This window comes from Aegilops tauschii, chromosome 6 (assembly GCF_002575655.3).
Source record: "Aegilops tauschii subsp. strangulata cultivar AL8/78 chromosome 6, Aet v6.0, whole genome shotgun sequence".
NCBI lineage: Eukaryota > Viridiplantae > Streptophyta > Magnoliopsida > Poales > Poaceae > Aegilops > Aegilops tauschii.
The window spans coordinates 495,992,689-496,019,466 of record NC_053040.3 but is presented as its reverse complement, the minus strand read 5'-3'; the positions used below and the strand labels follow the sequence as shown (position 1 = coordinate 496,019,466).

At 47.9% G+C, this 26,778-nt stretch overlaps 1 pseudogene; it reads left to right on the top strand.

Annotated features, from left to right (window-relative positions):
* The first annotated feature begins 1,023 nt into the window (after positions 1 to 1,023).
* On the top strand, positions 1,024 to 25,255 carry LOC109749302 (disease resistance protein Pik-2-like; annotated as a pseudogene).
* The last annotated feature ends 1,523 nt before the right edge of the window (positions 25,256 to 26,778 follow it).

Genomic DNA, 26,778 nt, shown 5'->3' with positions numbered 1-26,778 from the left:
CGTGGAGTGCGTCGTCGGGTCATCGCCAATGTCTTCTTTATTTTGTGAAGCGTCATCACCGCCTCTAGACAGGATCGTCGGCGACCGCCACTGCCACGTGTGGGAGCCATGAACTCTGCCTTACCATACAAAGAATTGTGCCTCCACTTTTGGACAATGTCCGATATGTATACCATTACCAAAACTGCTTACCCTTCCTTTTGAACCAGCTAGCATATATGTAATGCATAGTTTGGATTACTACTCAAGGGATTTGGCATGCTTTATGGTCATTGGTTAACAAGGTTCTCAGTTGTACATGCATGTGTGGCAATAGAAAAAGAAAGAAGCAGCCGAAGGGGCGCCTCCTACCTGGCACCGCCCAGCTTTCTCCTAAGCGGCGCCACCGGGTGGCGGCCCAACTGCTAGTATATATGTAACTACTGAGTATGGTATACTAGACGAGATAGTGTCTAGCAGGCGTTGCAAGTTTGAGACTTTATTCCTTTTCTCTTTTCTTTGTTTGTAGATGTAGATAATGATGATTCCTTTCTCTTCTTTAGAAAGTGGAAACATGCATTGATTCTATTCCTTTCTTGTACTACTACTTCCGTCCTGATTTATTGGTCTTCATTGTATTTCGTGTTAAATTTTGACTATAGATTAAACTTACAAAATGTTCATGCATGTCAACAAAAATTACATCATTGAAAAAGTTATATTATTGGATTCGTATTTGATTATATCATTGAAAACTATGTTCAAATACGAATTCAACGATATAATTTTTTTGACATGCATTAACATTTTGTTAGTTAAACCTTTGGTACAAACTACAAAGGGGACCTATAAATCAGGACGGAGGTAGTAGTAGCTAGTGGTAAGCCCGGGAGAGAATGTTTGCAACGACAGCAATGCAATGATGACAGCCAATGGTGCCACCCACGTAACGGCTTTATTCGAAACGGAAACGACTCCCTCACTCAACCCAGGCCTGAGGAGTACGTCGTAGATGAAAGAGGAGAGGGGTTTAAGTTGTCGAGAATGGAGAGCGCGGCGCAGTCCATTGTGAGCACGTTCGGACAGGTGCTGGTGGAGGAGCTCCAGGAGATCTGCGGCGTCGGCGACAATGTCGTCCACCTACGGGACGAGCTGGCGACCATGAACGCCGCCCTCCGGGTCATCTCCGAGGCCGACCAGAGCTCCGTCGACCACCTCGTCCGGGAGTGGGAGAAGCAGGTGCACGACCTCGCCGACGACGCTGAGGATTGCATCGACACCTACTCGCTTTGCATCGTCCGCCCCACCCCACGACCGCCAAATGACGTCTCCGGCAGCCAGCCCATCTTCTCCTGGGCCGGATACCTGCTTTCGCGAGCCAAGAGCGTTGCCAGGTACCCGTACGTGAAGCTTGTGCTGCAGCGCACCCTCGCTGCTGACATCAAGGCCCTCCTGGTCCGTACCACCAAGGTCAGCGAACGCCGCGCTCACTACGGCATTGACCTACAAAGGTCCGCCTGGTTTGCCCCGGTCTCGGCGGCGTCTGTGTCTGCAAATGCCCTCCGCCGTGTTGACGACCCTGATCAGTTTGTCGGCATCACAGAACAGGCCAACAGCCTGGCCGGGAAGATCAAAGCGGCGGCGGTCCATGAGGGTCTGAATGTCTTCTCCATTGTGGGGTTCGGAGGACTGGGGAAGACAACCCTGGCCATGGAGTTGTGCCGGCAGCTGGACATGGACTTCCCTCGCCAGGCGCTGGTGTCCGTGTCACAAGCCTTTGATGCCACGAAGGACGTCAAGGGACTGCTGGTACCAGTGCTCCAGCAAATCCTCAAGGATTAAATATCATCGTTATTATAAATATAATACAATGGCTCAATCAATCAAAATTAAATCTGATATCAACATCATCTTTATAAATATTCAGGGATCAGCTTGTTTTTTGTTTTTAGAAAAGGATCAGCTTGTTAAGGAGCTAGTGATTCTACAAGTCTTGAGCACATGCACACGCGCACTCAGGCTCGCAGCTATTCCAAAATACACATAAGCACCAAAAGGTTTACCAGTTTGTAGGGCTTGTTCTTTTGGGGCTTACTGTTAGCCCAAACTAGTAACTAGCTATAGCTTCCTTCGGATCGAACTACACAGGCGAAGCTACTGGCTGTTTGCACCCCTTTGCTAGCTTTGCTCAAACCCACAAGTGAAGCACACACTTAATGTACAACACACACACTTGAGAAGAGAATAGCTCGTACTAGTATTGAAGCTGAGTGGAGTGGAATAATTACAACCGGGAGGGCTCAGTCCCATTATATATTAATCCCTCTGGTCCTAAATATTTGTCTTTTTAAAGATTTCAAATGGACTACCACATACGGATGTATGTAGACATATTTTAAAGTGTAGATTCACCCATTTTGCTGTGTATGTCGTCACTTGTTAAAATCTCTATAAAGACAAATATTTAGGTGCAATCCGATTGATTATAGTAATGGTGCAATCTGATTCATCCGAAGCGCTATCAATCCTCTCAAGTGATAGCGACACCTAGTAGCAGAAATCAAGTCAATGATGAATGAAAGGGAGTTTGTTCCATAGAAAATTAGTAGAGCTCAAAACAGGGTAGCAGATTGTATGGCAAACTATAGCCGTACCGAGTCATGTAATGCGGTGTGGATGTGCAGATGTCCTCCATGTTGTGATTGCCTCTCGATTGTAACCCTGTAAGTTTGGAATAAACTCCCATATGATTTCACACAAAAAAAACTGACTATAGTAGCACATGGCTGACGTACTACTACCTAATGACATCACTGCTTACTTCACATTTTCTCTTACATGTGAAGTTAGTCAAAGCCATACTAGAACTTTCCTATCTCCCTCGGGGGCCCCTCGCGCGGGCGGCTCCGGAGGGGAAATCCCTAGCCCCGCGCGCCGCCCTGCCGGCGCCTGCGGTGGTGGTGGCGCCCGGCTCTGAAAGGCGGAGGGCGTGAACGACGCACCCTGACGGGCCTCCTTCGCGCGTGGGGGAGCTGCGTCAAGGGGCGGCACGGGGAGAGTTCCGGTGTGGCAGCGCACGGCGGGGAGTGTGTGGTGCGGCGGAGATGGGTCAGGAGCTCGCAATGTAGTACTGGCCGGTGCGTGGTGGTTTTTCCGGTAAGCGACGGCGTCGGTGGCACCGCAGTTGGGCCGTGGTTGCAGAGGGAGGCGCGGCTCGGCCTGGAGATGCTGCGCGAGGGGCGGCCAGGCGGCTTCTGCTATGCGTGGGTGCCCTGGGGTCGCAAGCGTCGGCGGATGGTTCTTAGAGGCTGCAGCGCAGGTATGGGTGGTGGGGCGTCGACCGGATCTGATCTGGGTCACTTGACTGTGGTCGCAATGAGGCCGTCCGCCTGGAGTGGTGGACTAGCTTCTCGAGATGCCGGCGGCCCGGCCGTGCTGGTGCTGGTGTTGGAGTATGGAAGGAGCTGCTCGTGGTGTGGTGCTGATGTTGTGTTGGAGGATGGAAGGAGCTGCGTGTTCTTGACCCGTGTTGGATGTGGTGTTGGACCGTGTTTCCTCATCCCTGATGGGTTTCTCCGTGACAGTCCGGGTACGACGGCGAGGTGTTGCTGCGGCGGCGGTGTGACCCATCTGGTCAGTTAGGCCGTACTCCTGCGGGATGGGCAGGAGATGTGCGACATTTCAGATGAAAATCCTGCCTTTCTTCGGACGCCGACTAGGCTAGCTTGTGTGTTGATCCTGGCGAAGTCTCGCTGCCCACTCGCCGTCTCTTCTTAGACAATCAAGGGTTGTTGGGTGCGGTGCCGAGGAAAGTTCGGTGAAAGTTGTTGCTCTTTGGGATGACCGGTGTTGATCGAGACGCACCTTGTCGATCTGTTTAGGACAGGCACCTTTGCATTGTGTCTGTTTTTGTTCTGGTGGCTAATCTTTCGATTAGCTTGGGTGTGGTGTTTTTGCTACATTTGTATGTTTGCAACAAACATGTTGCCTCTTGTACTTGATTTCTGACTTCTCTAAAAACATGGTAGGTCTAGGCATACTCTCGAAATACTCTCGAAAAAAAAGCCATACTAGAAACTACTACTGCTACTACTAGTTTCCTTAACTACCAAGGCATGCAGCACGCTGCTGCTTGTCTTGATAACATGCAACTGCAAGAGGTAGACACGTTTAATGCTCACAATCTCCCCCTCAACCCGGTCGAAGGAGCTTGATGTCAATGATCCCGGTCTCTTGTAGCGCAGCTCTTGGAACTAGATGCGACTAAGTGCCTTTGTCGGGATGTCCGCCTTCTTGGGCTTTGTGTAGCCCGTAACTCTGCTCGTGCTTTGCCACAAGAGGGAAGACCTCCTGCAAGTACTCACCCTATGCGCTGTACGTAACCCTTCGCAACGAAACGCACATTGTGCTTGATGATGGTGTCGTGCTCATACTTCTTGATTTCGGGTGTTGCGGTTGTCCCGCAGGCTCACCGGGAAGGACCCCTAGGCGTCGGAACCTGTGTGGAGTGCCAACATTGTTGTTGGCATCGAACAGGTCCAACCACATTGTTGGCGCGGTCACGAACTGCCCGGCAACCACCTCCCTCATGGGCATCAGTGTTGGTGGGCTCGTAGTTCCTGACGTCAAACTGCTCGGGAACTCCCTTCCCGTTGCCATCGTATCGGACATCATGCTACCCGGAAACTCCCTTCCCGGGGATGACTTGTCGGACATCTAGAGTATTAAGTTCATAAAGAAAAGAGTAACGCCTAAAGCAAGATGACATGATGTAGACAAGTAAACTCATGCATGAATAAAACCCATCGTTTTATTCTTAATGGCAACAGTACAAATATGTGTCTTGTCCCCTTCTGTCACTGGGATATAGATCTCCGCAAAATTGAACCCATCACAAAGCACCTCTCCCATTGATAGGAAAATCAATCTAGTTGGCCAAACCAAATCAGTAGATCAGAGAGAAATACAAAGGCATAATAATCATGCATGAAAGAGTTCAGAGAAGACTCATATAATATTCATACATAATCTGATCATAAACTCACAACTCAGCGGATCCCAACAAATACACCGCAAAAAGTGATTACATCGAATAGAACTCCAAGAACATCGAGGAGAACATTGTATTGAATATCAAAGAGAGAGAAGAAGTCATCTTGCTACTAGCTATGGACCCATAGGTCTGTGGTAGACTACTCACACATCATCGAAAGGGCATCAGGGTTGATGTAGAGCCCATCCATGGTCGATTCCCCCTTCGGCAGAGTACCGGAGAAGGCTTCTAGATTGGATCTCTTGAGAACAGATACTTGCGGCGGCGGAAAAAGTATTTCGGGTGGCCCTCTGATGTCAGGGGAATATAGAAATTATAGAAGCGGAATTAGGTCAAGAGGTGCCACGAGGGGCCCACAAGCCTGGGGGCGCGCCTCTCAAGCTTGTCGCTCCTTAGTTGCTCGTCAGTTCTTCTCCTGAACCTTCTAGGGTCTATTCTGGTATATAAAAAATTAATCCAAAGTTTTTTCTCCGTTTGGACTCTGTTTTATATTGATTTCCTGAAAAGCCCAAAACAACAACTCGCACTGGGCACTAGGTTAATAGGTTAGTCCAAAAAAATGATATATAATTGCATATAAAACATCCAAGATTGATACTATAATAGCATGGAACAACAAAAATTTATAGTTATGTTGGAGACGTATCAAAGCGGCAGTGCTGCGAAAAAAGGGGAAAGGAATCCGTTTCATGCGGAGCTGGGAAGGCCAGACATACAAAGAAAGGAGCCCTATGGAGGCCTCGGAGCTCGGGCACCCATGACCTCCGCCACGCTCGGGGGCTACTGACGTGGTCCTGTACCAGGAGTACCTGGTGTAAGGGGTCCGACCTTATCCTCAAACGAGGCTCACCAGGGCTGGAGGGTACCAGGAATCCCTAGACATCGAAGATGATGTGGGTGTTCCCCAAGATGGAGGGAGGTGGCCTAACCAATCTCACTGACTCCGTCTTGTAACCCTAGGCCTCTCCGGTCTATATAAAGGGAGGCTAGATCTTCATTCATCATCCAATCTCATATCCAACTTTCGGTAGATATCCCATACATTATTGTAGGCCTCTGCACAAGGTATCCCCTCACCATGAATAACAAGAAGAAGCGGGATGTAGGATATTACTCTTTGGAGGCCCAACCCTAGGTAAATTGTGTGTGCAGACTCTGTCCTGGTACTTCCGAGCTCTTCATGAACCCTACCGAGGAACCTAACGGGAATTTGCTCTATCAGTTGGCGCGTCAGGCATGGGCGACGTTGATTGGAGAATGAACCCGGCATGGAGAAAGCAAAGAGGTCGGCTATCTCTGGCCAGGCCATTGCCTCACGATTGGCTCTTTCGAGCTAGTCACTGATGGATTAGGGCAGTTCCTTGACATCTCGCCCTCGCGTCTCGTCAAACGCGTGTACAATAAACAAGGGGCAAGCTTGAGGGGTTTACCATCGCCCCGGTCATCTCGCGTGGAGACGCATCGTGCGACCTCCGCAATGTTACGGTCCCTCTCACGGGACCTCCATGAACATGACCTTCACGACGAAAGATACACGTCGAAATTAGAAGCTCACATGGCGCGTGATCTACATGGGAGAAAACGCAACCAGCGAACGGTTAGCGTGGTCCCAAGAAATAGTGAACTTCGACCCGGAGATCTCCCCGAAGACGTCATACAACCGAGTAAGCACACCCTGGTGCTAGATCCAATCTTTGGGGGATGTCGCCTCCCACGCGTCCTGTTGGATGGTGTAGCGGCCTCAATGTCATCTTCATCGATACTCTAGAAAAGATAAAGATCCTGAAGTCCGGACTACAGAGGTCGGACGTGGGCTTCCACGGAGTGGTACCAGGCCGCCCAGTTCACCGCTTGGGGCGGATCGAGCTCGAGGTCCTCTTCGGAGACAAACATAACTACCGAAGTGAAGCCATCCAATTCGAGGTCGCCCCTTTAGAGAGTGGCTACCACACAATCTTAGGCAAACCCACATACATAAAGTTCACGGTGGTCCCATCCTACGCCTACTTGCAGCTGAAGATGCCATGCCCGAACAGCACAATCTCTCATCACACCCCAGCGCCACCGATACCCACCGCCTCAGTCACGTCCCGCACCTGCCATGCGTTAATCTGTCGTGAGCGGGAGCATGTGGATGGCTAGCCTGTGGACCGCCGCAACGCAGCTCGCTACCAAGTCATGTCGTCGCCAAAGACGTGGCCCTGAATCCGGCAGAGTCTGACGGACAAGTCACCAGTGAGCTAGGTTGAAGCAGATCATGGGGGCTACTCTGCCTCAACTCCACACGGGAAACAATGGTGGTGGAACGGGTTACTCGGTCGGTGGCGGCGAGTTACTCGTTGGCGGCAGTGGGTGGCCAAAGCAGACAACGGAGGAGAGCCGGTAATTTTTGATAAGGGCAATTGGCCTCTTCCGCATGTGGTTTCCAGTTGGGAAACGTTCTGTTTCATCCGGCTGATCCACACGACGCGTAAGCCGGCTCGAGCGATCGACACGCGTCCCATGGCCTGGGCCCACGCGCAGCTATCACTCTTCGTCATCCCCGCGCAGCGAACCGCACAACCACTTGTTTTCTTCTCATCTCCCCTATCCTTCGTCTTCCTCCTCCTATTTTTCCTTTATCCTTTGCCCTCCCCTTCCTTTGGATCAGGGCAAACACAAGCAAGTCCACGACTGTCGCTGCAGCAAGCTTTCTGATCTCCATTCATGTGCACCTTAAGGAGGAACAACATCATTTTTTTCTGCATCCGCTACTCCTGTCCGCTGCTGAAAATCAAAAGAACGGCCACCGCTCGCCCCAGTTGCTGCACGGGGCAACGATGGTCTCTGGAGGAAATGCGGGATGCTGCAATGGGGCAACCATCGAGGATGCAGCGCTCTCCGGCGGCTCGCAGGGCTGCGATAGTGGCTCCGGAAGCTACAATGGAGCGCTCACCGGCGACTCCCGGTGTTGCAACGGAGCTCCCGACGCTGCAATGGAGTGGTCACCGGCGACTCCCAGCGCTACAATGGAACGCTCGGCGGCGGCTCCCGGCGCCGCAATGGAGCGGTCGCCGGCGACTGCAGGCGCTGCAATGGAGCTCCCAGCGTTGCAATGGAGCGGTCACCGGCGAGTCCGGGCGCTGTAATGGAGCGGTCGCCGGCGGCGACCCGGTGCTGTGATAAAGCACTTTGCCGGCGGCGGCTGTTGCACAGTTGCAGCACGCATGGAGATGCCATGTGTGTTGCTTTGTAGCATCACCGGCGATCGACGGCCAACGGAGGACGCGGTCGGAGGCAAGCGGTGACCAACTGCCCCGATGAGAACTGAATGATGCTTGATAGGGTGAGGCGTGTCCTGCGGAGTGCGGGTGAGCGATGCGGGATCGGCAACGACCAAGCGACGGTTGTGATGGGCGCATCTAACAGCCGTGAGAGCGGCTTAAGTTCTCTTTTAATCACCCGAATGATTTGTAGCAGCCCCCTTTCCGGTTTTACCAAACGGCGGAGTGGTTGGTTTTTTTTATTAGGAGAGAGAAATTTAGCCTATTAACTAAAAATTAATTTAGGGATAGCATATCGCATAGCAAAACTGCTGGATCAAATTTTTTTTGGAATCTAGGTAGTTTTTAGGGAGTGCAAACAGTTTGGCTAGCTAATCTATTGGAGATGCTCTAATGGCAGTTTTTTTTGGTATCTTTCAATTGCATATTGCCAAATTGTGAAATAAAAATCAGTGACCACCATACTGTTTGGTATATGTGTGTTGAATACTTCATACAGTGCTTATCGTATGAGTGGTGTGCAGAGAAAGCACAAAAAAAGGATGAAAATATAACATCTAAGTACACTATTGCAATACATGGACAAAACGTCTAAGCTTCCATTTGCAGAGAAACCAAAATCGTTTTTTTGGGGGAAAGGGGGTGGGGGGCAAACTCTTAGTGTGCTGTAAATGTTGGTATTTCTATTTGATCAACTATTTCTAATTCTAGTTTTGCATGTACACAATTTTTCTAACTCCAAGTATGTATATGTCCAATTAAAGCAGGTATCTCATTGTGGTCGATGATGTATGGAGCGTACCAACCTGGGAAGCTATCCGCAGCAAATTGCCAGAAAAAAATTGCGGCAGCAGAATCATTGTGACAACCCGGATAGAAACGGTGGCCAAGGCAGCTAGTGCCTCGGAATACTTTATCCATCATATGAAGCCCCTAGAACGAGAAGCCTCTGAGAAACTATTTGTCAAAAGAGTGTTTGGCTCCACAGAGAAGGGTATTTGTCCCAAGCAACTTAAAGCTACCATGGACAAAATTTTGAAAACATGCGGTGGGTTGCCGTTGGCCATTGTTAGCATCGCTAGCATTTTGGCAAGCTATAGGTCGGCCGAGGGCATGGAGATGTGGAAAAGAGTTTCTAGATCAATTGGATCTCAGATGGAGAGCCACCCTAACCTTGAGGGGATGAGGCGGTTGATTACACTCAGTTATGACTACCTGCCTCATCATCTCAAGGCTTGCATGATGTATCTGAGCATGTTCCCGGAGGATTATGTGATTGCCAAGGATAGGCTACTATACAGATGGATTGTTGAAGGTCTGGTCACCGAGAAGCGGGGGTTGACTTTGTTGGAGGTTGCGGAAGAATACTTCAACGAGCTGATTAGTAGGAACATGCACTAGTAGAAAAAGAGGCTTCCATACGTCCCTATTAGTCCCCAAAATAATCGAACCGCGACCAAAGGGGTCTTTAGTTGCGGTTCGGGAGGAGACCCGCGACCAACTATCTGGGCCCAGCGCGCTCGGTCGACAGCTGGCGGACGGGAGGGGCTTTAGTCGCGGTTGGCCAGACCAACCGGGACTAAAGGTCAACCTTTAGTCCCGGTTGGTCTGGCCAACCGCGACTAAAGGGATTTGAGGCCTCATTTTCAAACTCTACCCCCCCCCCCCCCCCCCTCGCCGGATCGCCTTTTCAGTTTTAGAAAAAACAAAAGAAAATAATGAAAATGTCAAAAAAATAAAATAAAATAAGTTTCTCATGTGATATGTGGTCTAGTTGTTGGGAAAATTAACAAATATGAATTTCGACTTTATTTGCAAAATCTCTCTGGAAATTCTTAAAATGGGCATAACTTTTGCATACGAACTCGGATGAGAAAGTTTTTTATATGAAAAATCATCTACTCGAAAAGTTACATCCGAATTTAATCGGGGGAACCCCGTTAAACATTTTCAAAATCCTCAAAAACCTAACGGAAAAAAAGATACGGGGCTTTTAAGATCTGGAGAGGCAAAAAAATTCAAAAAAATTCAAATTGTGGTCAAACTGTGGTCAAACAATGGTCAAACTAATTATTCTAGAATATTAGTGTTACTAAATAATTATTTCAGTTTTTTTTAAATTTTGGTCAAATCTGGTCAAACTGTGGTCAAACAGTGGTCAAACTAATTATTCCAGAAATATTAGTGTTACTAAATAATAATTGTTTTTTAAAACAATAGTTTCAAACTCAAACAGTGAAATGTGTCATTTCATGCTCAAGCTAAATTCCTGAGGGTTAATAGAATTGACATCCTACTATTGTCAGGAAAACAACAAGTGCAGACTTGGAAACGGGGGAGAATAGAACCCGGAAGTTAAGCGTGCTCAGGCTGGAGTAGTGAGAGGATGAGTGACCGTCCGGGAAGTTAAATGATTTGGAATGATGAGGGGTGATTAGAGATTAGAGGATAAATTGAGCAGTGATGAGGGGTGGTGATTAGAGATTAGAGGTTAAAATAATTCAGAAATTTGAAAATAAAAAAAATTAAAAAAATTCGCAAAAAAACCAGGTTTAAACCTGCGGAGGAGGCCTTTAGTCCCGGTTAGCCACGAGAACCGGGACTAAAGCCTTTAGTCGCGGTTCGTAAGAGGCGCGACTAAAGGAGGGGTCTTTAGTCGCGCATATTTAGTCCCGGTTGCACAGCCGGGACTAAAGGCCTTTGCGAACTGGGACTAAATGCCTTTTTTCTACCAGTGATGATTCAACTAGACAAACTTGTGTCCCTACGAGGGGAGGTAGAGGGGTGCCGGGTGCATGACATGATCCTTGAGGTCATGGTGTCCAAATCCAGGGAGTCTAACTCTGTTACTTTGGTAGGGCGGCAATACGGAGGAATGACACATGGACATGGCAAGGTTCGCCGCCTTTCCATCCATGATAACAGCCATGATGAGCAGCATCATGCGAGGCATGACATTGAGGCGATGAAGCTACATCATGTCCGATCACTGGCCACATTTCAGCGCGATGGCCTCGGCAAGCTGCTGGATCGTTTAGGCGAGTTCAAATTGCTAAGGGTACTTGACCTGGAAGATTGCAAGGCCCTGCGAAACAAGCACATGAAAGATGTTTGCGGATTGTATCTTCTCAGGTTCTTGAGCTTGAGGCGTACAAACGTCTCAAAGATGCCTCGCAAAATTGGCAATCTAGAGCACTTGGAGACACTTGATATTAAAAGCACGTACATTAGGGACAACCAGCTGCCGCGAACTGTGACAAATCTGAGCAAACTAGAGTGCCTAATGTCCAGTTATTGGGTTCCCACGGGGGTTAGGGAACATGAAGGCGTTGCGCAAGGTGGACATCGGAGTTCTCACAGGTGAGGACATTAAGGTTACCCAAGAGATAGGCGAGCTGCCGCAGTTGGAAGTGCTAATTAAGTATCGAAATCTTGCTTGAAGATGAGCCCAAAGAGGAGTTTTTGTGTGCACTTGTATCCTCCCTGAGCAAGACAAGCGCTCTCCGATCGCTCCATCTGGTAAGCCAGTCGGGCAGTTTGGACTTTGTCTGTGACATCTCCCCGCCGCCACTCCTCCAACACCTTAGTTTGAGTGGCAGCATTCGCCAACTGCCCGACTGGATCTCATCACTCGTACACCTCACAAAGTTTCAAGTGGGATGGACAAAACTTGTTGGCGACCAGTTATTTGGTGTCTTGTGTAAGCTGCCCAACCTGAAGAGCATCCAACTGGGGAGAACTGGGTACAAAGACAGAGAACTGGTTGCACGCCCTGACACTAGTAGAAAAAGAGGCTTTTACCCCGGTTGGTAAGGGCCTTTTGTCCCGGTTTTCAAACCGGGACTAAAGTGTCGTTACTAAAGCCCTAACCCTTTAGTCCCGGTTCTTATACGAACTGGGACAGGAGGTCCTCCACGTGGCCGCTGCTGCCAGCCCAGGCAGGGGGCCTTTGGTCCCAGTTGGTGACACCAACCGGGACCAATAGGCATCCACGCGTTAGCATTTCAGGTGCTGGGGTTTTTGTTTTTTTTTAAGGGGGGGGGGGGTTGGGGGGTTAATTTAGGTGTTTCATATATTGTGTTAGCTAGCTAATTAATATAGAGAAGTGTCCTCTCTTTTCTCCGTGCTTGGTTGACGCTACATACTATATACGTATGGAGAGGACTAGACACGCTAGCTAGTAAGCAAATGAAGGAAACAGAAGATCGTCATAAACATATGCATACAGAGAGAAGTCATATCGACCACCTCTCCTTCTCCGAGAGATTGGTCGAACAACAAGTTCTCGTATATCTATCTGACACTACCGGCTACATATATACAATAATTATCTCTTACAATATAATCTCCTAATTAAATTGTATGAACACAGGGTCCACATAGTATTCTCCGTTTTCAGCGATCACGTGGTCAAGGAAGAATGCCGCCAATTCCTCTTCAATTGCTCGCATACGATCTGGTGCTAGGAGTTCATCCCGCATCCGAAACATCTAATTTGAAGAAGGGGGTCAATACATATATATATGAATAAATGAAACTCGACACAAATGATGGTAATAAAATAAAATTGTGAATATTATTGCTTACGCACTTCATATTGTTCGTCAGAGTAGCCCCGCTCACAGGTCGTGTGGCGGATAGACTCGCAAACGTAGTATCCACAGAAATCATTCCCTTGTTCCTGCCACAACCACTTTACAAGAAATAGAGGTCAATCTAACTGATAAGCAAGCATGCTAAATGGTATTGATGAAACTAGCGCTTGAATCACTAGGAGATATGCGGAACATGCTACTATAGTACTTACTTTTCGGTGTCTAAATTGCAGCTTCTTCGGCAGTCCCGGAGCTTTTGTGGTGAATTTTCTCCAAACCGTGCCAGACAAAGAAAATAATTACTTGATATCAGGAAATGAACAAAGTTGCTGATATGGTGGATAATGATCGATTTAACTTACTTCTCGAGCATTTGAGTCATGTCCGCATAGTCCTCGGGATCTTTTTGTCTCGAGTCTAAGACGGTTACTACTCCCTGCTCAAGCTTAATCTCTAGGAGAATATAGTGGAAGCTGCGCATGCATGCATAAGTCATCAATTACATTACCATAACCTGGACTAATAAGGGAAACCGAATATGCACAAAACAGTAACACTCACTTGAAGTTGTAAGGAAAGAGTATTATATCTTTGCTTTGATTTAATACCAACGATCGTAGCAAGTTGGCCTCGGCTTCTTTGGCATGTTTTTCAACCGTATATGCATCTATGAGATTTGTGTTAATGAACCCAATATCACCGATTTGTCTTTTCTTCAATTCGGCGATCTTCAATCTGCATAATATAGTGAGGATAATTATAAATACATGCAATGAAAGAGCTGACCTATATAGAGAGACTTAATGACAGAAGTACTACTACTTACAGACAGTAGCAAGTGATCGTTGATTTATCGAGGGCCTTTTGATTGAAAAACTGGAAGAACTCCTCAAATGGAACATTCAGCAGTTCAATTCCAACGAGGTCATGCTCCGGTTTAACTCTCAGCGTCAAAGTATTCATCCCATCAGACTCTCTGCAGGTTTTCATCTACCAATCATGTAATCTTCGCATCATCGTTGTTAGAGATCTTTCATCTTTGACGAGAGGCTTCCCGTAATGGTATTTGTGTTCGTACACCTCCATGATTTCATAATGTACATCGTCGGGCAGGTAATCTCCAAGATTGCTATAACCGGGCACAATCCTCGGATCATTAGCGACGATGTCGCTAGACACCTTGAGTGGGGGGCACGATTGGTTCGCTTGTTCGCCGAGCTGGGCAATTTTTTTCCCAGCTCGTCGTTCTTTCAACCTTTGATCACTGACAGTACTTCCCGACCGCTCCGCTTCGACAAATGTCTTTGCAATAATGCGCTCATAGTTGCCTTTCGGCGGAGACTTTGGTGGTTTTGTCAGGGCAGCCAGAGTGCGCTTCGCTTTCACCGGATCTACCTTCTCCTCCGGAGGTGGATGTTTCTTTGCTTTCACCCCTTCAAAGAAGTTTGTCACTTCGGCTCGCACGATCTTCGCGTTCTCCCCCGGGGTCCTCTCGTATGGTAACTTCTCTGGAGTCTTCAGAGAAGGACCGAATCTGTATTGCCTCCCGCCTCTGGAAGCTGTATTGCTAGACGCCGGCAGAGCAGACGGACCAGTTGCGGCTGTCTTCTTTCCTTGCTTACGAGGCGGAGGAGAAGGACTACGACGCGCCGGAGCTGCCGGAGCGGCGGCGGGTCTCATCCGCCCTTGCTGACGAGGCAGAGAAGGAGGAGGCTGGCTGCTCTGGCACGCAGGCGCAGGCGGAGTGCCACCACGCGCCGGAGAAGGAGGCTGAGTGCCCTGATCACTCGCCGGTGGAGGAGGCGGAGGAGGAGGCGGAGTGCCGCCACGCGCCGGAGAAGGAGGCTGAGTGCCCTGATCACTCGCCGGAGGAGGAGGCAGCGGAGTGCCCTTACTCGCCGGAGGCATCCAGTTCGGAAGGTTAATGAGCTCCTTCCGCCATAGGCACGGAGTCTTCAGAGCAGAACCCAGCCGAGTCTCCCCTTCACCGGTAGGGTGGTCAAGCTGGAGGTCCTCAAATCCCTCCGTTATTTCATCTACCATCACCCTAGCATATCCTTCTGGAATCGGCCAGCAGTGGTAGGTTGCGCCGGGTTCAAGAGGTAAAACAGAGCCAACAGCCGCCTTGACTTTGAAGTTCTGCCATTGCGCCATAAGGTGGCAATGTTGAGACTCCGTGATAGCATCCACAGGGTAGCTAGCAGGAGCCGTCAAGACATGCTCCGGCTGAAGCAGCTCGGTGGAAGTCACGCTGCTTCTCCGCTGAGAAGGCGGGGTAGCTTCGGGGGTAGTTTCGGCATGTCGATTGCCGTCTCGTTCCTCTAGCGCTTGAACCCTTTCGTGCAGCTTCTGAATTTGGGTCTGCTCCACTTTTTTCCTCCTCTGCTGGCTTTTGTAACCGCCTGCGTCTGGAAAACCAGCCTTCCACGGAACGGAGCCTGGCGTGCCTCGTGTCCGTCCAGGGTGCTCAGGATTCCCGAGGGCCATTGTGAGCTCGTCGTTCTCTCTGTCTGGAACGAACGTCCCTTGCTGCGCTACATCGATATAGTGCTGAAGCCTCTTGACTGGTATTCTCAAAAGCTCGTCCGTCCAAACGCACCTCCCTGATACAGGGTCCAATTTTCCGCCAGCCCCGAAGAACCAAGTCCGGCAACGGTCTGGCCAGTTCATTGTCTGTGGTTCGATCCATTTTTCAAGCAGATCATTCTCAGCCTTGGCCCACTTAGGCCGGGCTTTGAGGTAGCCACCTGACCCCGTGCGATGGTGAAGCTTCTTCTTCGCAGCATTCTTCTTGTTTGTCGCTGACATCTTCTTACTCTTTTCCGATGTCTTGTGGGCCACAAATGCGGGCCAGTGATCTCTGATCTTCTCATACCGGTCGATGAATTCTGGTGTCTCTTCTTTGTCGACAAACGGTTTCAGCTCATTCTTCCACCTCCTGAATGGGTCTGCCATCTTCTTAAGAGCATGAGACTTGATTAATTCCTCTTTAACTGGCTTTCCGGATCCTCCTCTGGCGGTAGGGTGAAATTTGCCTTCAGCTCAGTCCAAAGATCATCTTTCTGCATATCATTGACATAAGACACCTCAGGTTCTTCCTTCTTAGGCTTATACCATTGGTGGATGCTGATCGGGATCTTGTCCCTAACAAGAACCCCGCACTGAGCAGCAAATGTTTCCTTTGTCCGGATGGGTTCAATCGGTTGGCCGTCGCGCGCGATTGCTGTGATCTCAAACCTTTCATCCGACCGCAACTTTTTCTTCGGGCCTCGTCTCTTTACCGAAGTTGTGCTTGATCCGGAGGGCTAGAAAAAAGAAGAAAGACGAGAGTTAATTAATATGTGTACATACCAAAACAATGAATGCATCAATTAGCTAGTCAGCACAGGCTTAACTAACATATTTATCTGGCTGGACTCTGTTCGGTCACCGGAGCCGTCACCACGGGCTCCTTCTTGCACCAGCATTGGGTCACCGGAGCCATCATAATCATGTCTTTCCTCCTCCACTCTTCGATCACCGTAGCCTGCTTCTTCACCCTGTTCTTCCAGACCATCATTGTCGTTAAGATACGACAAGATATCACCTTCGGCTAAGATTATGTCCCCCAACACCTCTTCTGCTTGCTCGTCTCGTCCGTGCTCCATTGTTTCTGCAAATATTACAACATGGCAATTATTACACAAACATGACAGCAGGTGGATATATTAGTGCAAACGTAGACCTAGCTTATTCCGGGTTTGGGGTGGCCTCGGCAACGCTTCAAGCGTAGGGGCGCGGCGGGAGGGGGTAGGAGACCGACATCGTTTTTTTCTAGGGTTTGGGTGTCCTCAAGAGTTTTGGTCGAGCAAGAGGGCCGGGGGGTGCTCCCGTGGTATAAGTTATCACGGTCGAGAGGGGGTATAAATATCGACCGTCCATCATGTCGAAGTTATCTGGGAGGGAGTTATATATATCGACAACAACGACATACATACATGGGAAAATAATGTTATCGGGGAGGGGGTATATCCACAACGACATACCCGATAAAAAATAAGAAGACGAAGAAGAAATAAAAAGAGGAGAAGAAGAAAGGTATAGAGGAGAAGATCGAAGAAAAAAAGAAGAATAAAAAGAGGAGAAGAAGAAAGGAATAGAGGAGAAGATCGAAGAAAAAGAAGAAAAGGAATAGATATATTTATCTATTTTTTCTTCTTCTCCTTTAGTCCTTTCTTCTTCTCCTCTTCTTTTTCTTCTTTTTTCCTCTTCTTGTTTATTTCTCCTCTTCTTCCTCTCCTCTTCTTCTCCTTTCTTCCTCTTCTTATTTTCTTTTTTCCTATCCTTCTTTTTCTTCTTCTTCCTTTTCTTCCTAGCTAGATATATAAAACTTTTCTAAAAATGTAACTTTTGCATATATATAAAACTTTTTCTTCTTCTTCCTTGTTCCTTCTCTTCCTTCTTTTCCTAAATATATAAAACTTTTCTAAAAATGAAACTAACCTAAAATGGACTAAATCAGAGAACATATATAGATAAAACTTTTCTAAAAATCTATGTTTTGCATACATGAACATATATATACACAGAGAACATACATACATATATACATTTTTATAAAAATGCAAAAAACAAAAAATCTGAAAAGAGGACATATAATCAGATATACACACATACATATACTCACACATATACATATAATCTGGAAAAAAAATCATATATATGTGAAAAAAAATAGGGAGGCAGGGGGCGGCGCCGGCCTGACCAAAGGAGAGGTGCGGCGTGGTCGGGGCAGGGGCAGAGGCACGCTGCGCGTCGGGGTAGAGGGCGGCGACGGCGGCGTGGTCGTGGCAGGGGCGACGGCGGCGTGGTCGATCAGGGCAGGGCGAGGCAGAGGCACAGCAAGGGCCCGCGGCGTGGTCGGGGCAGGGGCGCGCGGCGTGGTCGGGGCGGGACGACGGCGGCGTGGTCGGGGCAGGGGCGGTTGCGTCGACGGGGCGAGCTCGGGCAGCCTGGCGGCGTCGTCGGGGCGGGGCAACTGTAGAGATGAATCTGAAAAATGCTAAGTGTTTTCTTATATACTCAGAGCATTGGTCCCGGTTCGTGGCACCAACCGGGACCAATGCCCCCCTTTAGTCCCGGTTGGTGCCACCAACCGAGACCAAAGGCCTCTTTTCAGCAGCCCAAAGGGCGGGAAGCGGCGGCCTCCGGTCCCGGTTGGTGGCACCAACCGGGACTAAAGGGGGGCATTGGTCCCGGTTGGTGGCACCAACCGGGACTAAAGGGGGGGCATTGGTCCCGGTTGGTGCCACGAACCGGGACCAAAGGGTGGCATTGGTCCCGCTTCGTCCCACCAACCGAGACCAATGGCCTTGCACAGCGGCGTGGTGGTGGGAGTTTAGTCCCACCTCGCTGGCTGAGAGAGAGCCGCACCTGTTTATAAGGTGCGGTGCGCCTGAGCTGTCGAGCTCCTCTCTAAAGCAGGCTTACGGGCCTAACCTCTCTGTACATGCCTGTGGGCCTACTCGGCCTTCTGCGGGCCTGAATCCTGGCCCATGGATGGGTTTCTAGTCGTATTCAGGCCGTGGTGGCCCAGTAGGTGGCATAATTTTTATTTTTTGCCTGTTTTTTTGTTTTTTTTGCTTTATTTATTTTGTTTTGTTTCTACTTACAACAAAAAATTTATTTATTTTATTTTATTTTGTTTCTAATTACTTATTTATTTTACTTTATGATAATTCTTTTTGCTATTAAAGTTTCTAACAAAAAAAGTTCTTTATGAAAATTATTTTTGCTTTCAATGATTTTGAACAGAAAATACTTCGATAATTTTAGTTGCATCAATTTTATATAATTTTAGTTTCAATAATACTAGAGGTTGCTTATAATGTTTTGAACAGAAAATACTTTGATAATTTTAGTTTCATAAATTTTATTTATGTTATTAATGTTTATTTTATTTTGCTTCTACTTATATATTTTATTAAAGTTTATATTATTTTGTTTCTAATTATTTATTTATTTTATTTGTTATTTTTCATGCATTTACTGATTATTTCGAGCTATAAGACCCTAAAATTGAAAAGCATTTCAAATGAACTCTGAAAAGGTTGAAAGTTGGCATGGTATCATCATTTCATCCACATAGCATGTGCAAGAAAGTTGAGAGGGTTACGGCAAAAAATGGATGCACTTCGTGTACAAAACGGACAATCTCTTTCGAAGTATCAGCATTTCATACGGAAACTCGTCTGTTACAAAGGGATTTCATTTTTTAAAATTTATTTGAACTCCTGACTTTTTATGTGTTCAAAATGCACCATTCAAAGCCACATCATCAATTTTCAACCCTTTCTGACTTCATTTGTTATTTTTCATGCATTTACTAATTATTTTGAGCTATAAGACCCTAAAATTGAAAAGCATTTCAAATGAACTCTGAAAAGGTTGAAAGTTGGCATGGTATCATCATTTCATCCACATAGCATGTGCAAGAAAGTTGAGAGGGTTACGGCAAAAACTAGATGCAGTTCGTGTACAAAACGGACAATGGTATCATACTCGTCTGTTACAAAGTTGGCATGGTATCATCATAATAGTTGCGGGAGAAAGTCTTCACTTTTTCTTCGCTTGTGTCATTTGCTTATTGCGCCGTAACCATGGATAATCTTCATCGTTTATCAGGATGCTTGGGTCAGCCTTGACTTTGAAGGGAGGAATTTCATGAAACTTTTCATAATCTTCAGACATGTCTGTCTTGCCCTCCACTCCCACACTGTCCCTTTTTCCTGAAAGAACTATGTGGCGCTTTGGCTCATCGTATGATGTATTCGCTTCCTTATATTTTCTTTTTCTCGGTCTGGTAGACATGTCCTTTACATAGATAACCTCTGCCACATCATTGGCTAGGACGAACGGTTCGTTAGTGTACCCGAGATTGTTCAGATCCACTGTTGTCATTCCGTACTGTGGGTCTACCTGTACCCCGCCTCCTGACAGATTGACCCATTTGCACTTAAACAAAGGGACCTTAAAATCATGTCCGTAGTCAAGTTCCCATATGTCCATTATGTAACCATAATATGTGTCCTTTCCCCTCTCGGTTGCTGCATCAAAGCCGACACCGCTGTTTTGGTTGGTGCTCTTTTGATCTTAGGCGATCGTGTAAAATGTATTCCCATTTATCTCGTATCCTTTGTAAGTCAATACAGTCGAAGATGGTCCCCTGGACAACGAGTACAACTCATCACAAACAGTGGTGTCACCTCTGAGACGTGTTTCCAACCAACTGCTGAAAGTCCTGCTGTGTTCACATGTAATCCAGTCGTCACACTGCTCCGGGTGTTTGGAGCGCAGACTGTTCTTGTGTTCATCGACATACGGGGTCACCAAGGTAGAGTTTTGTAGAACTGTGTAGTGTGCTTGAGACCAAGAATATATGTCCCTGCATATTATTGAGTCCCCTCCCAGCGTGTCTTTTCCAGTCAGTCTCCCCTCATACCGCGATTTAGGGAGACCTATCTTCTTAAGGCCAGGAATGAAGTCAACACAAAACCCAATGACATCCTCTGTTTGATGGCCCATGAAGATGCTTCCTTCTGGCCTAGCGTGGTTACAGACATATTTCTTTAGGAATCCCATGAACCTCTCAAAGGGGAACATATTGTGTAGAAATACGGGCCCCAGAATGACAATCTCGTCGACTAGATGAACTACGTCGTGCGTCATGATATTGAAGAAGGATGGTGGGAACACCAGCTCGAAACTGACAAGACATTGCGCCACATCACTCCTTAGCCTTGGTATGATTTCTGGATCGATCACCTTCTGAGAGATTGCATTGAGGAATGCACCTAGCTTCACAATGGCTAATCGGACGTTTTCCGATAGAAGCCCCCTCAATGCAACCGGAAGCAGTTGCGTCATAATCACGTGGCAGTCATGAGACTTTAGGTTCTGGAACTTTTTCTCTGGCATATTTATTATTCCCTTTATATTCGACGAGAAGCCAGTCGGGACCTTCATACTGAGCAGGCATTCAAAGAAGATTTCCTTCTCTTCTTTCGTAAGAGCGTAGCTGGCAGGACCTTCATACTGCTTCGGAGGCATGCCGTCTTTTTCGTGCAAACGTTGCAGGTCCTCCCCGTGCCTCAGGTATATCTTTTGACTTCCCATACACACCCAAGAAGCCTAGCAGGTTCACGCAAAGATTCTTCGTCACGTGCATCACATCGATAGAAGAGCGGACCTCTAGGTCTTTCCAGTAGGGTAGGTCCCAAAATATAGATTTTTTCTTCCACATGGGTGCGTGTCCCTCAGCGTCATTCGGAACAGCTAGTCCGCCGGGACTCTTTCCAAAGATTACGTGTAAATCATTGACCATAGCAAGTACGTGATCACCGGTACGCATGGCGGGCTTCTTCCGGTGATCTGCCTCGCCTTTGAAATGCTTGCCTTTCTTTCGACATTGATTGTTGGTCGGAAGAAATCGACGATGGCCCAGGTACACATTCTTCCTGCATTTGTCCAGGTATATACTTTCAGTGTCATCTAAACAATGCGTGCATGCGTGGTATTTCTTGTTTGTCTGTCCTGAAAGGTTACTGAGAGCAGGCCAATCGTTGATGGTTACAAACAGCAACGGGTGCAGGTTAAATTCCTCTTGTTTGTGCTCATCCCACGTACGTACACCGTTTCCATTCCACAGCTGTAAAAGTTCTTCAACTAATGGCCTTAGGTACACATCAATGTCGTTGCCGGGTTGCTTAGGGCCTTGGATGAGAACTGGCATCATAATAAACTTCCGCTTCATGCACATCCAAGGAGGAAGGTTATACATACATAGAGTCATGGGCCAGGTGCTGTGATTGCTGCTCTGCTCCCCGAAAGGATTAATGCCCTCCGCGCTTAAACCAAATCATACGTTCCTTGGGTCAGCTGCAAACTCAGCCCGGTACTTTCTCTCGATTTTTCTCCACTGCGACCCGTCGGCGGGTGCTCTCAACTTCCCGTCTTTCTTACGGTCCTCACTGTGCCATCGCATCAACTTGGCATGCTCTTCGTTTCTGAACAGACGTTTCAACCGTGGTATTATAGGAGCATACCACATCACCTTCGCAGGAACCCTCTTCCTGGGGGCTCGCCGTCAACATCACCAGGGTCATCTCGTCTGATCTTATACCGCAATGCACCGCATACCGGGCATGCGTTCAGATCCTTGTACGCACCGCGGTAGAGGATGCAGTCATTAGGGCATGCATGTATCTTCTGCACCTCCAATCCTAGAGGGCATACGACCTTCTTTGCTGCGTATGTACTGTCGGGCAATTCGTTATCCTTTGGAAGCTTCTTCTTCAATATTTTCAATAGCTTCTCAAATTCTTTGTCAGGCACAGCATTCTCTGCCTTCCACTGCAGCAATTCCAGTACGGTACCGAGCTTTGTGTTGCCATCTTCGCAATTGGGGTACAACCCTTTTTTGTGATCCTTTAACATGCGATCGAACTTCAGCTTCTCCTTTTGACTTTCGCATTGCGTCCTTGCATCGACAATGACCCGGCGGAGATCATCATCATCGGGCACTGGTTCCTCTTCATCTTCAGCAGCTTCCCTCCTTGCAGCATCATTGGGCACATCGTCTGGTTCCTCTTGATCTTCAGCAGGTTCCCCCGTTGCAGCATCACCGTATTCAGGGGGCACATAGTTGTCATCGTCCTCTTCTTCTTCGCCGTCTTCCATCATAACCCCCATTTCTCCGTGCCTCGTCCAAACATTATAGTGTGGCATGAAACCCTTGTAAAGCAGGTGGGCATGAAGGATTTTCCGATCAGAGTAAGACTTCGTATTCCCACATGTAGGGCATGGACAACACATAAAACCATTCTGCTTGTTTGCCTCAGCCACTTCGAGAAAATCATGCACGCCCTTAATGTACTCGGAGGTGTGTCTGTCACCGTACATCCATTGCCGGTTCATCTGCATGCATTATATATAATTAAGTGTGTCAAAAACCATTACAGAACATCATGAATAGATAATTAAGTGACCAAATTAATAGAAGTTCATCATCACATTAAAACCAAAGTACATACATAGTTCTCATCTAACAACATATAGCTCTCCAGAGCATCTAATTAATTAAACCATACATTGAAACTATGTAAAACATTTCAATGCGAAAACAAATGCGATCATAATCGCAACCAAGGTAACAATTGATCCAACGACATAATGATACCAAGCCTCAGTATGAATGGCATATTTTCTAATCTTTCTAATCTTCAAGCGCATTGCATCCATCTTGATCTTGTGATCATCGACGACATCTGCAACATGCAACTCCAATATCATCTTCTCCTCCTCAATTTTTCTATTTTTTCCTTCAAGTAATTGTTTTCTTCTTCAACTAAATTTAACCTCTCGACAATAGGGTCGGTTGGAATTTTCGGTTCAACCACCTCCTAGATAAATAATCTATGTCACGTTGGTCGGCATATTTGTCATAAACAATAAATGAACCAAATAGTTATAAAAAGATAATATATACCACATCCGAATCATAGACAGGACGAGGGCCGACGGGGGCGGATACCAAAACCATCGCACTATGTAATAAGAAAGAATAATAAAAGTAACAAAATTAGACAAATATCTATCTAAAGTAAGAATGTTTTCTCTTTCAGAAAGAAGATAAGAACAAGAGGCTCACCACGGTGGTGCTGGCGACGAGATCGCGCGGGCAATCGACGGCGGTGAAGACGGGGACGGGACGTGACAGACCGCTAAACCTAGACAAATCTCGAGGAAAATGGAGATCGGAGGTCGAGTTTCGAGAGGAGAAAGATTAACTAGTGTGGCTCAGACATTTCATCGAACACCTCATGATGTGCATAGGAGGTGAGCTAGAGCACCCAAATGCCCTCCCCTCGCCGGCCAAAAAAAACAGAGCACCGTGGAGTGCTCTGCTGTGGCGATGGGGTATATATAGGCAACTCATTGGTCCCGGTTCTTGGCACCAACCGGGACTAAAGGGGGGCATTGGTACCGGTTCGTGGCACGAACCGGTACCAATGCCCCCCTTTAGTCCCGGTTGGTGGCACCAACCGGGACCAAAGGCCTTGTGCTGCCCCGCGTCAAAAGTTTAGTCCCACCTCGCTAGTTGAAAGAGCTCGAGAGTGGTTTATAAGCGCTGTTGCGCCCACCCTCTCGGGCTCCTCTCAACTGCAGGCTTTCGGGCCTAACCGTTCTCTTTGCCTGTGGGGCCTACTGGGCCTTCTGCGGGCCTGAATCCTGGCCCATGGATGGGTTTCAAGTCGTATTCAGGTCGTGGTGGCCCAGTAGGTGGCATAATTTTTTCCATGTTTTTTGTTTTCTTTTTTGCTTTATTTATTTTGTTTTGTTTCTACATACAACAAAAAACTTATTTATTTTATTCCATTTTGTTTATAATTACTTATGTATTTTACTTTATTTATTTTATTTTTATTTATTTTACTGCTGCTATTTTTATTTATTTTATTAAGGTTTATTTATTTTATTTACTATAGTTAATTTTATTTTACTTTATTAAGGTTTATATACTATAAAAAATGAACATAGATGCGCCTATAGATAAAATTCAACCTAAATTCATAATAAATTTCTATGAAATTTAAAGAAATTTACTCTGAATTTAGGTCAAATTCCCTGTATAAGGGCATCTATTTTCACTTTGAGAGGTGCTCAACAAGGCAGAGAGGGACGGGCTTATAAACCGGTGTGATCGCCCTTCGGTTGGCGCGGTGGGACTAAACTCTGACCGCAACTAGGACCAACCCTTTAGTCCCGGTTTGTGGTATTCAACCGCGTCTAAAGGGTGAGCCTTTGGTTCCGGTTCAAGCCACCAACCGGGACCAATGGTGGTGGGCCAGGAGCGAGGCCCATTGGTCCCGGTTTGTCCCACCAACCGGGACCAAAGGGGCCGGACGAACCGGGACCAATGGCCCCACGAGGCCCGCAGGCCCCTGGCCGCACGAACCGGGACCAATGCTCACATTAGTCACGGTTCGTGACTGAACCGGGACTAATGTGAATATTGCCCTGTGAGCAAAGCCCAGTTTTCTACTAGTGTGAACACAGCTTCGCGGTGCTGAGGATCCTGGAGGTGGTCGACTGTCCCACCATGCTCGCATTCGAGAAAGGGTCAATGACAAAGCTCGAGACGCTTGTGTTGTGGTTTTTTGACAGGGATACGAGGATTGTCGGCCTCGAGAACTTGGAGAACCTTAAAGAGGTCAAGCTTTATGGTGACAAATTAAGGCAACCCAGCAATGGAACGTGCAGTGGAGCAGCTTCAGGCTCTCTCCACTGAGTCCAGTCAGATCAAAGTTGTAGCGGACTGGTGGTGAGGTGCGCGTCTTAATAAGGAACTGCTGCTCCTGTACGTTTTCTACGTACGGCCTTAATTAGTGTGTTTTTCCTTTCAACTGCATGCATGTGTGTGTAAATTCAGTTCAGAGTTGAGGCTGGATCGAGCAGCATTTGGTTATTCTATCGATTTGTATGTGTGTAACAAACATGAGTGCTATATACTGTATGTACGAGTATTCCGCACGATTTATAAATTGCCTCGTACTCTTGAGCATCATTCCAACGGAGCTGCTGCCTACAATTAACCTGCAGCCATCTCGTCTTCCTCTTGATCCTCTCCTCCCCTGATGTCCCCGCGCCGGGCGCCGCATACACGTCTGGCACCTCCCGGCGCGCCTCAACACGGCGCGGGACTGCGCGCAGCTGCTGAACACCGACGCCATGCGTGGATCACCCCAGTGTGCCGGTCGCGCCGCACGGCAAACTCATGTTGTACGCCGGCGATGTGTCCTAGCCGCCGTAGCGCCCTGAAATCAAACCCAGGCATGCTTTTTTTTTTAGAACGAAGGCTCGAGAGAGAGCCCGGCTTTGAATTAACAAAGCCATCAACCGGCCAGGAGTTACATCGGACAACACCTAACAAGAGGAAAAAGAAAAAGACGGCAGATACATGGTGCTACTAGACAACTTACAAACCTCAACAACACCAAGCACTACAACATAATGGACAACAAAGCTTCGCTTGATGTCGATGAAGTCCCCAGCCGCAGAATGAGCACCATAGGTGGAGCGGAAGCACTAACAAGATGAGACCCATCATAGGCAGGGAGCATGCCCTCATCTGCACCAGGAGTGGTGAGCTGCAACAAACTACCCGAAACCATCTCCGAAGAGGACCCCTGCCCCTCGTCCTGGCTCGAAGGACGCCGTACCGTCGGAAGATGGGGAAGCTCACCCTAGAGCCAGATAAGATGGCAGCCACGAACAACCTTGAGAGATACTCAGCCCCGCCCCCAGCTGAGACGAGCTCACCTTGGAAGATCCTCGCCCATACGCATAGAGCCACACACGAAGGGATGAAGCTATCAAGATCGAAGGTGCTGAGGAAGGACGCGCAGAACGAAAAAATCGGACCACGCGACCGTCGATCCCCGAATCCCCAATTCAGAACGCCCTCGCATCTCTCGAACCACCTGAGCGGCACCTCCAGGAAGGTGACGGCGTAGAGCGCCGCTGCCGCCTCATCCAAAAGGATGAGGTTTTCACCCGGGGCGAGAGGGGGAGGGGGGAACAGAACCTCGACGGAGCCTCTAGGGAGGGGCACGACAACAGTTGATGTCGTCACCGTCGTGGCCGGGCCACACCGGCCAAGGATTTCTCCCGGACTGCCGCCACTCCCGCACCCCAAACGCACCAGATCCGACGACCAGGGACCGCCAAGGACCAGCAGCGCCGGGGTGGAAGGAGCTATGAGAGGGGGAGGGAAAGACCTGCAGATCTGGCGCCGTCCGACGAAGAAGACCGCACGCGAAGACCAGCCACCAAACAACCGCCGCCACCA